Here is a 12,447-nt window from a genome sequence, read left to right on the forward strand (position 1 = left end):
CTAGTTACCTAAATATAATTAGGGAACTCTGTGTGTGTACACATGGCTATCAAGTCATAAATAGCTTTTGGTGGTCCATTATAACTTCGAATGGTCGCCAGTTATCATAAGGACTATTTAGTTAACATAGAACAGTCTACCAGCTCTGAGAACTCAGACCAAGTGTGTCACTGATTATTCATGGATCAGAGATTTCAGTAAATAGAGTAAGCTATGGTTAAATATGAACAGAGACATTGTCTCCATGCCAGGAAAAACTCCATCTATTAGTTTTTGTGTGTAAAAGAGCAGAAGAGACCACAGTATTCATTCCCTGCCCTTATGCAATATGAATATTTTAGAGGTAGATAATTAACAGGATTAGCTGGAGTGATTTCATTTTCTTTCATCTACTTCAAATACTCCAATTTTCTTAATTTTACACATTCTCAGTTCTCAGGGCACAATTTCATTTACCTACTTTTGAAGTCGATTCCTCCTCTAACCTGTTTCCATTTGGGCTATAACCTGACATACTCTTTTCCAGAACTATTTTAATTTTTGAGAATAGGGAGGTGGATTACAAATGGGAGAAATTGTGGGGGTTGAACATTCCAGTTCAGGGTTCCAGCCAACTGTCTTTACGTGCATTCTAGTTATCTTCCCCTTTGTGTTATTCAGTGGCCACTGAGAAAATTTAGAACAAGGTGGTTGGTAGCCAAATTTGGGAGCAGGCAAGCTAATTTTTAAAATGGTTTGCGGAGAGGGGTGGCATACAAATCTAATAAATAAAAAATAAAGATTAAAGTTAAAGTGTTAAAATTATTCATATGTGATATATGTTATATAAAATGTAATTGTGAGGAAGACATAACAAATGAAATGTGGAAAAATAAATTTTATACTACGTAGATGGGGAAAAAAAATCAAGGGGGGGGGGAGGAAACAAACAAAAATCCTTAAAGTGGGGTTTTTTGGTGCTTTTAAAGGTTTTGGACTTTGAGTCCAAACTTCTGTTTCTAAATGTTTGCCTAATATCAGCTTCTTAGCCCGGTTTAAATTACCGGGATAGAGGAGCTTCTATATTCTGGAAACAAAAAAAGGAGAGGGGGCATAACAAATAGTCATCTTCTGTCTGCACGCGAGGTTATTTGGGGTGATGGAAGCATTGAGCCACGTACAGTATTGTGCAGCAAAACTCTTGTGTTGTTTTTGGGACTGGCTACATTCTTCCTTTCTGGATCTACAAAAGTGCCTCAGGCTTGATTCCAGTCCAACTGAGCCCTGCTATTTCTCTGCCTCTCCCTGGGCTTTGCATTCCTCATGCCTGCCATTTTCCCAACTTAGCTATGGTTGGATGCATCTCAAAAAGCCCCAGAGTGGCAGTTGGAATCTAGAATGTTCACAGCCATTTTTAAACAATGTGGAGATAGTTTAGATGTCCTGTTCCCAACGTCCTGCAGGTGTTGGACTGCCATTCCCCACATGTCCCATCAAAACAAACTGTAATTTATGGTGTCTGTTGTGGAGGGGCAAATGGCTGAAGAGAAGTGGGCAGAATCCAATGATATTCTCATGTGCTGGGTTTGTGTGTTGTCAATCTTGGTTTGTTGAATAAATTAGTTTTGGCTAGATTTAAGACATAAAAAACCACTTAATTCACACAGTGGTTGATCTTGCATAACACACCGTAACACCAAGCCCAAGATCTCATTCTGATTGAGGGCAGCTTAGACAAGATGATTACTCAGCTTGAATCTTAAATTGATTTATACTACAGAGCTATTATTCAAAACCTCTATATAAATTGGGGTTATAGTTAAATATCAAGAAGATGCCCAGGTTCTGAGAATGGGATTAATCATCATTTTCAATTTACAATATAATTGCCCCTCACCATAAACACTGTACGTAGTCTAATTCACACAACATGGTAAAACTAAAAATTTAGTTTTGAGTCTCTTGAACTCAGGCAATAGGGTTGTCTTTGGCTGGGATCAAATTACTTATTTATATGTATATAAATAAAGCTATAGCAGCTTTAATCTTGAAAAGACTGTGTCACAGAAAAGGCAGTTTCAAGATTTTAATGATATAAAGTCATCCAAAGTCACCTTGTGTGAATTGGGCAAACATATAAGTGTATAAACAAACAAATATTTATTTATTTATTCAATTTTTATGCTGCCCTTCTCCTTAGACTCAGGGCAGTTTACAACATGTTAGCAATAGCACTTTTTAACAGAGCCAGCATATTGCCCCCACAATCTGGGTCCTCATTTTACCCACCTCGGAAGGATGGAAGACTGAGTCAACCTTGAGCTGGTGGTGAGATCTGAACTGCTGACCTACAGATCTACAATTGGCTTCAGTGGCCTGCAGTACAGCACTCTACCTGCTGCACCACCCTGGCTCTATGCAAACAATAGACAGCCAGTTTAGGTCAATTAGAAAGTGGAAGACACTGAATCCTAGTCCCGCTTTAGGTATGAAAGTTGGTTGGGTGACTTTGGTCCAGTTATTCTCTCAGCTCCATTTTTCAGGGTCAGGTGACAATCTGGTTAGTCAACTGTTGACTCCCAATATCTTCCAGAATAGCTCTCTTTGCAAGCTGTAAAATGGTAGCTAATGCTATTTCTTGTAATGAAGCTGCTACAAAGTTATCCTTGTAACAAGGACGTTGTATATAATAACCCTGGATGCTGTATTTTATGGCAGCTGATTTTTTTGTGCAGTCTTCAAAGGCACCTCAAGAAAACCAAGTTAGAATAAACCTTACAAGATATGACAAAGGTGTGTGTGAACATCTTTTCGCTTTTTAAGATAAGGCCACAATCAATAAATGTTATACCACATGATTCTTGACAAATGTATCTTTTTCTTTTATGTACACTGAGAGCATATGCACCAAGACAAATTCCTTGTGTGTCCAATCACACTTGGCCAATAAAATTCTATTCTATTCAATGATGTACCACTCAAAATTGAGCAAAGATCTTCCTGTCATGATTCTTGACACATTTATCTTTTATATACACTGAGCGCATATGCACCAAAGACAAATGTGTGTCCATTCACACTGGCCAATAAAGAGTTCTGTTCTGTTGTGTTCTGTTCCATTTCTTTTCCATTTCATACCATTCCATTCCATTCTATTCTTTCACCTACTTTTCCTGCAAGAGCCTCGAGACCCTCAAACCTCAAGAACAGTTTCCGTGGGAAACACCACCCTTTGGACAACCAACCATTTAGCCCCAGAAGCATTCTAAATAAATAGCCATTCTGTCTTGCATGGGTTTTCTCAGCTGGTTTTTCCTCAGTCAGGCCCTAACAACTTATTTTGAGTAATGTGTATGTTTCTCTTTTTGTTCCTTTATCTTACTTAGTTTATTATTATGTATTTTTACTTCCTGAACACCCCTCTGCCACAGAGTCACTGGAGTTGGGCACTGTAGAAGTTTAGCAAACATATGAATAAATAACAGAATAACAGTTGGAAGGGACCTTGGAGGTCTTCTAGTACAACCCCGTTCAACCGTATACCATTTCAAATAAGCAAGCAAGCACGCATTTTTTCCAAATTCCACATATGCTCACTGAAACAGCTTTTAAACCTGAGTTTGTGTGTGTAGCTCATTTCTGATTTCCAGTCTGAAATGTTTCCTGTTAATAAGGTATTATAAATCACCATATGGTAACAAGGAAATGTTTAGGATACTCCTCTTTCATATTTTCTACTTGTTTAAAGTTGTTCCTGTTTTAAATAAAATTCTGCAAACAACATTCAGGATAATTCAAGAATTTTGAAGCATGGCTAGCTAGATTGAAATTTATAGCTCAAATTGACATGAGTTTTACAGTATATGGGAGACCCTGGCAGGGAACTGGCTACAGCTGAGAATCGTAATAATGACAAAGATTTTGAGAAGATCACAAAGTATTAAGATCTTAAAATCAAATGGAATGACTATGGTATACACTGGCTGTGATGGTCTCAGTGGTTATTGGTGCCATGTCAAAAAATTTGGAAGGCACTTCATTTAGAAAATCTAGGCATTGACAACTACAAAAAGTAATTACAAAAAGCTACTGTCTTGATCCACACTTCCAATGCTGATCTGTTACAACATCCCAGGTTCCTGGCAAGAACTCGGTATGAATGAAATATGACACCACTTAAGGAAGTGGCAGTTGTGATTTCACATGATTGTGTATATACAGTAATAATAGATTTTAAACTCTTTAAAAATAGATCCAACGTCTGGTTTCTCCTAGGAAAGTCTGTCTCAACTTAGTTATTTGTCCCGATTTCTCCCATTAGTGTGGCTAATGCTGAGCTCCCAAAGTTTTAGTCTTCATTTCTCATGAGTCCAAAATGGGGGATATTTATTTATTTATTTATTTATTCATTCATTCATTCATTCATTCATTCATTCATTCATTCATTCATTTATTTATTTATTTGATTTGTATGCCGCCCCTCTCCGGAGACTCGGGGCGGCTAACAGCGACAATAAAACTGTACAATAGTAATCTGATATTAGAAATGATTAAAAACCCATTAATATAAAAACCAAACATACATACATACATACCATGCATAGAATTGTAAAGGCCTAGGGGGAAAGAGGATCTCAATTCCCACATGCCTGGCGGCAGAGGTGGGTTTTAAGTTGCTTACGAAAGGCAAGGAGGGTGGGGGCAGTTCTAATCTCTGGGGGGAGTTGGTTCCAGAGGGCCGCCACAGAGAAGGCTCTTCCCCTTGGTCCCGCCAGGCGACATTGCTTAGTTGACGGGACCCGGAGAAGATCCACTCTGTGGGACCTAACCGGTCGCTGGGATTCGTGCAGCAGAAGGCGGTCCCTGAGGTAATCTGGTCCGGTGCCATGAAGGGCTTTATAAGTCATAACCAACACTTTGAATTGTGACTGGAGACTGATCGGCAACCAATGCAGACTGCGGAGTGTTGGTGTAACATGGGCATATTTGGGAAAGCCGATGATTGCTCTCGCAGCTGCATTCTGCACGATCTGAAGTTTTCAAACATTAGCCCCGTGTAGAAATTGCCTCACGCTCTTTATAAAACCGGTGAGAACAGATGCTTTAAAGTTGATGACAGTCCTTCAGAGTCAGTCTTTGCAGCAGGATCACAAGGTCCTGCCTTGAAAGCACTACAGAAAAAGCCTACATGTGGCAAGTGCCAAAATGCAAGAAGAAGAAAAAGAAGAAAAGATTTGGACTGAAAAATTCACCCCATATTTCTCCCCGTGAAAATCATAATGAATGGGGATTCCCATTCTAAAAGCAGATGCTCTGTGCAATGTACAGCGGCCATGCTAACAAACAAAATTAGTTGGACAGGAAGCTTCATCAGTTCAACTGTAAAACAGCCCATAGAGGGTTCTCACAAGCTTTCAGCGCATGCTTGTTGCTTTAAATTGGGCCAGTTACCAGGGCAACGCAGCAGGAGAGCCTAAATGTGGGTCAGGAATACGCTGATGGCAATGGATTAGACTGGCAGGGTAGGGGCCATGTAGGAGGAGGAGCTGCTGGCTTCCTCAACCTGTCACTTCCTATCACTTTCTTGGAAGCCTTGTGACAAGCTGACCTATCAGAGCTGCATTGCAAACAAGCTGAACTGAAATCATCTTCAAACATCCATGTTAACCTCTGCATTTCCTACAGGAAAATGCTGCAAATTGTATCCCATTCCTCTTTATGCTGCTCTCCAGAGTACTTTGTAGTTTGTCCAAAGATGCAGTGTGGTTTCCTACAAGATAACAAATTCTGTATGGAAATTCAAATTCAAAGAACATGACTCTACAGCTCAATATTGAGCTACATGTATTTTTTTCTTTTGGAGATGTATCAATATTTTTTCAATTTCCTATATGCTCTGATTATGTATCATCATTATATCATTACCGTCATCCAGAAAAGAAATACTAGGCATAGGAAGTAGTGCAAAGAAAGTGTCTGTTGTATTTTTATGTATCAAATGAATATTGTGTCTACTATGCTTCTGAGAATCTTAAAGAAAGATCCTAGGAGCAGACTCAGATACAGCAGAGTCCACAACATCTATAAGCAATGGATTCCACTATAGGTTTATCTTAGGCCCTGCAGCTCATATTCCTTGTAATCTTTCATTAGCCCAAGGCTCTAAACTCCCTCAGTTATGTAATTGATTGCTGCTGATTTAAATTGCTGCAGCTTCATTAGCAAAAATTAATGTTCCCTTCTCTGCTTCTTTCAGACCTAACAGATGGTAGGTCTTAGAGCAGTGATGGTGAACCTTTTTTTCCCTCAGGTGCCGAAAGAGTGTGGGCGCATGCTATTGTGCATGCGCGAGAGTCCACACCATAATTCAATGCCTTGTGAGGGCAAAAACAACTTCCCCTGCCCCCCGGAGGCCCTGTGAAGGCTGGAAATAACCTGTTTCCTAATTTCTGCTGGGCCCAGTATACAGTACTTTTTATCCTGTTTCCTCAAAAATAAGACCTCTCCTGATAATAAGCCCAATCATGGTAATGAGGACAAGCACTTATTTCAGGGTTCAAAAAAATATAAGACAAGGTATGTCTTATATACCTTGGGGAAAACATGGTATGTTTTTCATATTCATACCTTAAAAAATTGAAATCCATGCCTCATAAAACATAAGCCGCCCTGAATCTGAGGAATAGGGCGGCATAGAAATCTAATTAATAAAAAAGAGAAAAAGAAGATGGCTGCCGAAAACTTATTTTGCAGCTGCCATGTTCAGTAATCTCTGGCTGGAGACAGGAAAAGTGTATTGATATCAAAGAAACTTTGCGTGAAATCCATATGTAAAAGGGAACCCAGGATAAAGGTCTTTATGATTCATCTCAAGTAGAAACAATGATAAATATATTTGGTGTTTATTTATTTATTTATTTATTTATTTATTTATTTATTTATTTATTTTATTACTTAGATTTGTATGCCGCCCCTCTCCGAAGACTCGGGGCGGCTCACAACATGTAGAAACAAATCATGGGTAATCAGACAAGTTTAAAATGTTTAAATATTAAAAACCCCATATGCTAACAGACACACACACAGACATACCATGCATAAATTAAACGTGCCCAGGGGGAGATGTTTCAGTTCCCCCATGCCTGACGGCAAAGGTGGGTTTTAAGGAGTTTACGGAAGGCAGGAAGAGCAGGGGCAGTCCTAATCTCCGGGGGGAGTTCGTTCCAGAGGGCCGGTGCCGCCACAGAGAAGGCTCTTCCCCTGGGGCCCGCCAACTGACATTGTTTAGTTGACGGAACCCGGAGAAGGCCCACTCTGTGGGACCTAATCGGTCGCTGGGATTCGTGCGGCAGGAGGCGGTCTCGGAGATATTCTGGTCCGATGCCATGAAGGGCTTTAAAGGTCATAACCAACACTTTGAATTGTGACCGGAAATTGATCGGCAGCCAATGCAGACTGCGGAGTGATGGTGAAACATGGGCATATCTAGGTAGGCCCATGACTGCTCTCGCAGCTGCATTTTGCACGATCTGAAGTTTCCGAACACTTTTCAAAGGTAGCCCCATGTAGAGAGCATTACAGTAGTCGAACCTCGAGGTGATGAGGGCATGAGTGACTGTGAGCAATGAGTCCCGGTCCAGATAGGGCCGCAACTGGTGCACCAGGCGAACCTGGGCAAACGCCCCCCTCGCCACAGCTGAAAGATGTTGTTCTAATGTGAGCTGTGGATCGAGGAGGACGCCCAAGTTGCGGACCCTCTCTGAGGGGGTCAATGATTCCCCCCCCAGGGTAATGGACGGACAGATGGAATTGTCCTTGGGAGGCAAAACCCACAGCCACTCCGTCTTATCCGGGTTGAGCTTGAGTCTGTTGACACCCATCCAGGCCCCAACAGCCTTGGATGCCGCCCCTCTCCGTGGACTCGGGGCGGCTAATAACAGTGACAAAAACAGAATGTAAAAAGCCAATACTAAAAACAGCTAAAAACCCTTGTTATAAAACCAATCATACATACAAACATACTATGCATAAATTGTAGAAGCCTAGGGGAAAAGATTATCTTAGTTCCCCCATGTCTGACGGCAGAGGTGGGCTTTGAGGAGCTTACGAAAGGCAAGGAGGGTGGGGGCTATTCTAATCTCTGGGGGGAGTTGGTTCCAGAGGGCCGGGGCCACCACAGAGAAGGCTCTTCCCCTGGGCCCCGCCAACCGAAATTGTTTAGTTGACAGGACCCGGAGAAGGCCCACTCTGTGGGACCTAACTGGTCGCTGGGATTCGTGCAGCAGAAGGCGGTCCCTGAGATAATCTGGCCCAGTGCCATGAAGGGCTTTATAGGTCATAACCAACACTTTGAATTGTGACCGGAAACTGATCGGCAACCAATGCAGACTGCGGAGTGTTGGTGTGACATGGGCATATTTAGGAAAGACCATGATTGCTCTCACAGCTGCATTCTGCACGATCTGAAGTTTCCGAACACTTTTCAAAGGTAGCCCCATGTAGAGAGCATTACAGTAGTCGAGCCTCGAGGTAATGAGGGCATGAGTGACTGTGAGCAGTGTTAGCTCAATTTTGTCCCAAGGTCTTGATTTAAGTAATACAGAAGGCACTGATTAGTGTGTGTGCAATAGCACGATGTAACTACTTTAGACAAGAAGGTGGAACAGGAAACACCGCAGCATCCAGATCCCTCCTTCTCCTCTTCCATTCTCCAGAGCTTCAATGGCAGTGAAGGGGGCCTCCTAAGGAGCACTTGTGATTGGTGTTATCTTAGGTCTGAGACTGTAAGAACAGAATTTTTTTTCTCATGGACTGACTGTTAGAGTGAAGAAGACAGACCATTGATTCCATTATAAATGTTTCAAAATGTGGTGTCTCAATCCATGATGGGATGGTTGCACTGGAATATAATTACACTTGTCTTGAAATTGCTGAATTTGTTGCTGGCTGGTTTTCCGAGCTTTGCTTGGAGCGCTAGTCATTTCTTGGTTTTTTAAAAAAAACATAATTTCATTAAGGTTTTTTAAAAAAACTAAAAGTACTTGCTAAATTTTTTTGAAAAGGGTTCAAGAAAGCAGCCTCCCCAAAAGCAGCTTTATGACAAGTTTGTGTTTATGACAAGTGTAAATTCCATATCTCTTCATGTCTTCTTCATCCCAAAACCCATCTCTTAACAATAGGCAAATCAAATTAAGTAACTTCCAATCTGTTTATCAGCAAGGCAGAACTCTAAAATATTTAAATGTGGTCAACTTCACATCAAGGGTTAGGGTTGCTTCTCCTCACTTCAAAGACATCAACAAAATACAATTTCCCTGTCTCTTTATTTAGTACTACTGAATATCTAAAATATACTATTTAAGCCTATGTATATATATGCCATATATGTATATACATATTACACAGGCGCGCACACAAAAACATCATCTATTATATGTGCTGTATGTGTATGTCCACCTCACACACATCCCCCCCACTTCTTCTACAATTATATAAATGCTCAAAAAAATAAAGGAAACACTTTAAATAACACAATATAACTCCAAGTAAATCAAATGTCTGTGAAATCAAATTGTCCACTTAGGAAACAACACTGATTGATAATCAATTTTACATGTTGTCAATTTTACATGTTGTCAGCACATTCAATTTTGTACAGAACAAAGTATTCAATGAGAATATTTCATTCATTCAGATCTAGGATTTATTCTTTGAGTGTTCCCTTAATTTTTTTCAGCAGTGAATATTCAACCTCATTTACTGCATTTGGAAAAACACCTCCAGAGTCTACTTTCTGCCACAGCCTAACTTCTGTACCCTAACTTCTGTACATTAGAATATTACACATTCCTTCAGATGTACTTCCCTAGTTTGCATATTCACTCTTGCTTAGCAACCAAATTTTTGGGGTCAATTATGATCATAAGTCAAGGACTATCTCTGCCTTCCTCTGCATGCAGCCTTATCCTAGTAATATCCTTCTTTCTGGTAATTTTCCTCTCTATTAGAGGCATCAAAATAATGTAGACAATGTAAGGTTTCCTGTTACAGCATGGGGTTGGACTAGATGACCCCTTAGATGTCTTCCAGACCTAAATTGCTGTGCTGTTTGTTACTGCGCTGTGCATAACAATTGGGGTTGGCAATGTATAAACAAGCTAACAATGAATGCTTGTATGTATTAAAGTATTATGGCTTTAAGAGTTAGTGATGCAGATTGCCATAAGAGGGAGCCAGAAGCGTGATTCATTCTCGCTGTTTGATCTCTGATCTCTCTGTCTCTGTATTTCTCTGTTAGTGCTGATTAATTGTGATTGCTGTAGTAAGAACAGTGTGTTCGACGATAGTTTATGTATTTGTAAGCTGTACAAATAAGTCTTGTTATATTATCAATGTACTGAGAGATATTGACAGATTTGACTGTGCATGACTGGACTGTTTAACTTGACCATGATATTTGCTAAAGTAAACATTATTTATACTCTTTGGCTTGTATGATTGAACCAATACTCATATCTCCTGAATATCTGCTGGACATCTGCTGGAATTTCACATTTCCTTTGCGCATGTGCATCCTTGATAACTCAGGGGTCACTCTGTACGCTTCTTAACACTGTTGAAGTTTCAAAGTGTCTTCTGAAGCCACATCTAGTGCCAGGGTTTGTGATGCATTCTTCCTTTTCTCTCTCTTTCTCTCTCTCTCTTTTCTCCCCTCCCCCCCTCTCTCTTTCTTTCTTTCTTTCTTTCTTTCTTTCTTTTTCCCTTTTCCCCTTTCTTTCTTTCTTTCTTTCTTTCTCTTTCTTTCTCCCTTCCTCTTCCTCTCTCTCTCTCACACACACACACTCACTCTTACCTAGTCTGGGCACAAACAATCTGTTGTTACAGAAGTTTTCATTTCTCTCTATAATGCACATGGTACTAATCAATACTCTATTTCTCAATTATGCAAAGTCTCCCCATATTTACTTGGCAGTAAGTCTATTCTCTTCCAGTGGGATTTACTCCTAATAGATACACAAATGATTGGGGGCAACCTTAATAAGCTTTAAGTAAAACTTCTACATTAACAAAATTTATACCTAAACAATAGAATATAGGAGTAAAAAATAAGAATGGGAGGGACAGAAAAGGTTGCATGGCTGCAAAATAAGCAGAAGGGCAATTTTTAGCCGCTTTCTGGGACTGAAAAGTTGAGGGGACCCAAGCAGGGATGGGTTCTAACGTATCTTGCTGCCAGTTTGCTTCCTCAAGATGGCGACCACTTGCACAGTGCCAGAAACCTGGCCTCTGCATATGGTCAAAAGAAAAATATAGCTAAATATTTTTTTTAATGAATTTTTTAAATTAAAAACGTTGGTGGTGACAATGGATCGGCACTGACAGATCCAGTTTGGTGATGCCATCGTGACATCACAAGTGGGTCACTATTGTTTCGGGAAAACCAATCTAAACCATTCTGAACCCACCCCTCCCTAATAGAAACAATAGACTAAAATATAACAAGGAGAAATGATTTCTTTATAGACAAATGCTCATTAAACGTCTTTACTTTGAATAAAAATGCAATTAAGTACTATGAAAGCTAAGATCATAAAATTACTATAAGGGTGGGAAATGATAACTTCTTAAAATATAATCAAACTTAGTATGCCATATTTTTCAATTATAAATTCAATAAATCCCCAAAGACCCACCCCAAATAATATGTCTCATTTTATCCCTGGTGAAATAATCTGATAATGTGCAAATCATCATGTCTAAAGCCTTTCATGACATTGCGCTGAGTTACATGAGGCATTAATTTTTGCTGCTTTGCTGCTTCAAATTCCTAGAGGTTGAGGGCCCTCTAGTCTACATTCCATAGGGTAAGAATCAGACAATAGGCTTTTTAAGTGGTGGCCCCCATTTTTTGTACTATCTTACCCCCAGAAGAACCTTCTTTCCCAGGGGTGGGCTACTCTGGGTTCGCCTGGGTTGGGACAAACCTCTAGCAAAGATTCTGCACAGTTCAGCAAATCCCTCAATCCCACTTGTAGCTGGCTCTGCCCATCCCATTCCTCCCAGGAATCTCCACATGCCTGTTTTGGATACAAGATAAAGACAGGGTCCACATGGCGGCTCGGGGAGGGTGACAAATGGGCCTTCTGGAAGCTCTGAAAGGCTGGAAACAGGCCCATTTCTGGCTTCTGGGGGGCCTCCAGAGACCAAAAAGGATGAGGAAAACCTCCGGAGCCTGGGGAGGATGAAAAATGGGACTCCTAGAAGTTCCTGAAGGCCAGAAATGGGCCCATTTCTGGCTTTTGGAGGGTTTCTGGAGCCCGAGGAGGGCAAAAATGTGCACCTGCTGCCATGGTGCAGGAGGCCAGCTAGGACCACCTATTCACCAACCAAGCAGAGAACCTGTTATGTCCAGAGGATAGTTAGGCCTTGTACCCGCCCCATATTCCTTGGGCGGGAAAATACTACAAG

Source organism: Erythrolamprus reginae, chromosome Z, assembly GCF_031021105.1.
Source record: "Erythrolamprus reginae isolate rEryReg1 chromosome Z, rEryReg1.hap1, whole genome shotgun sequence".
Lineage (NCBI taxonomy): Eukaryota > Metazoa > Chordata > Lepidosauria > Squamata > Dipsadidae > Erythrolamprus > Erythrolamprus reginae.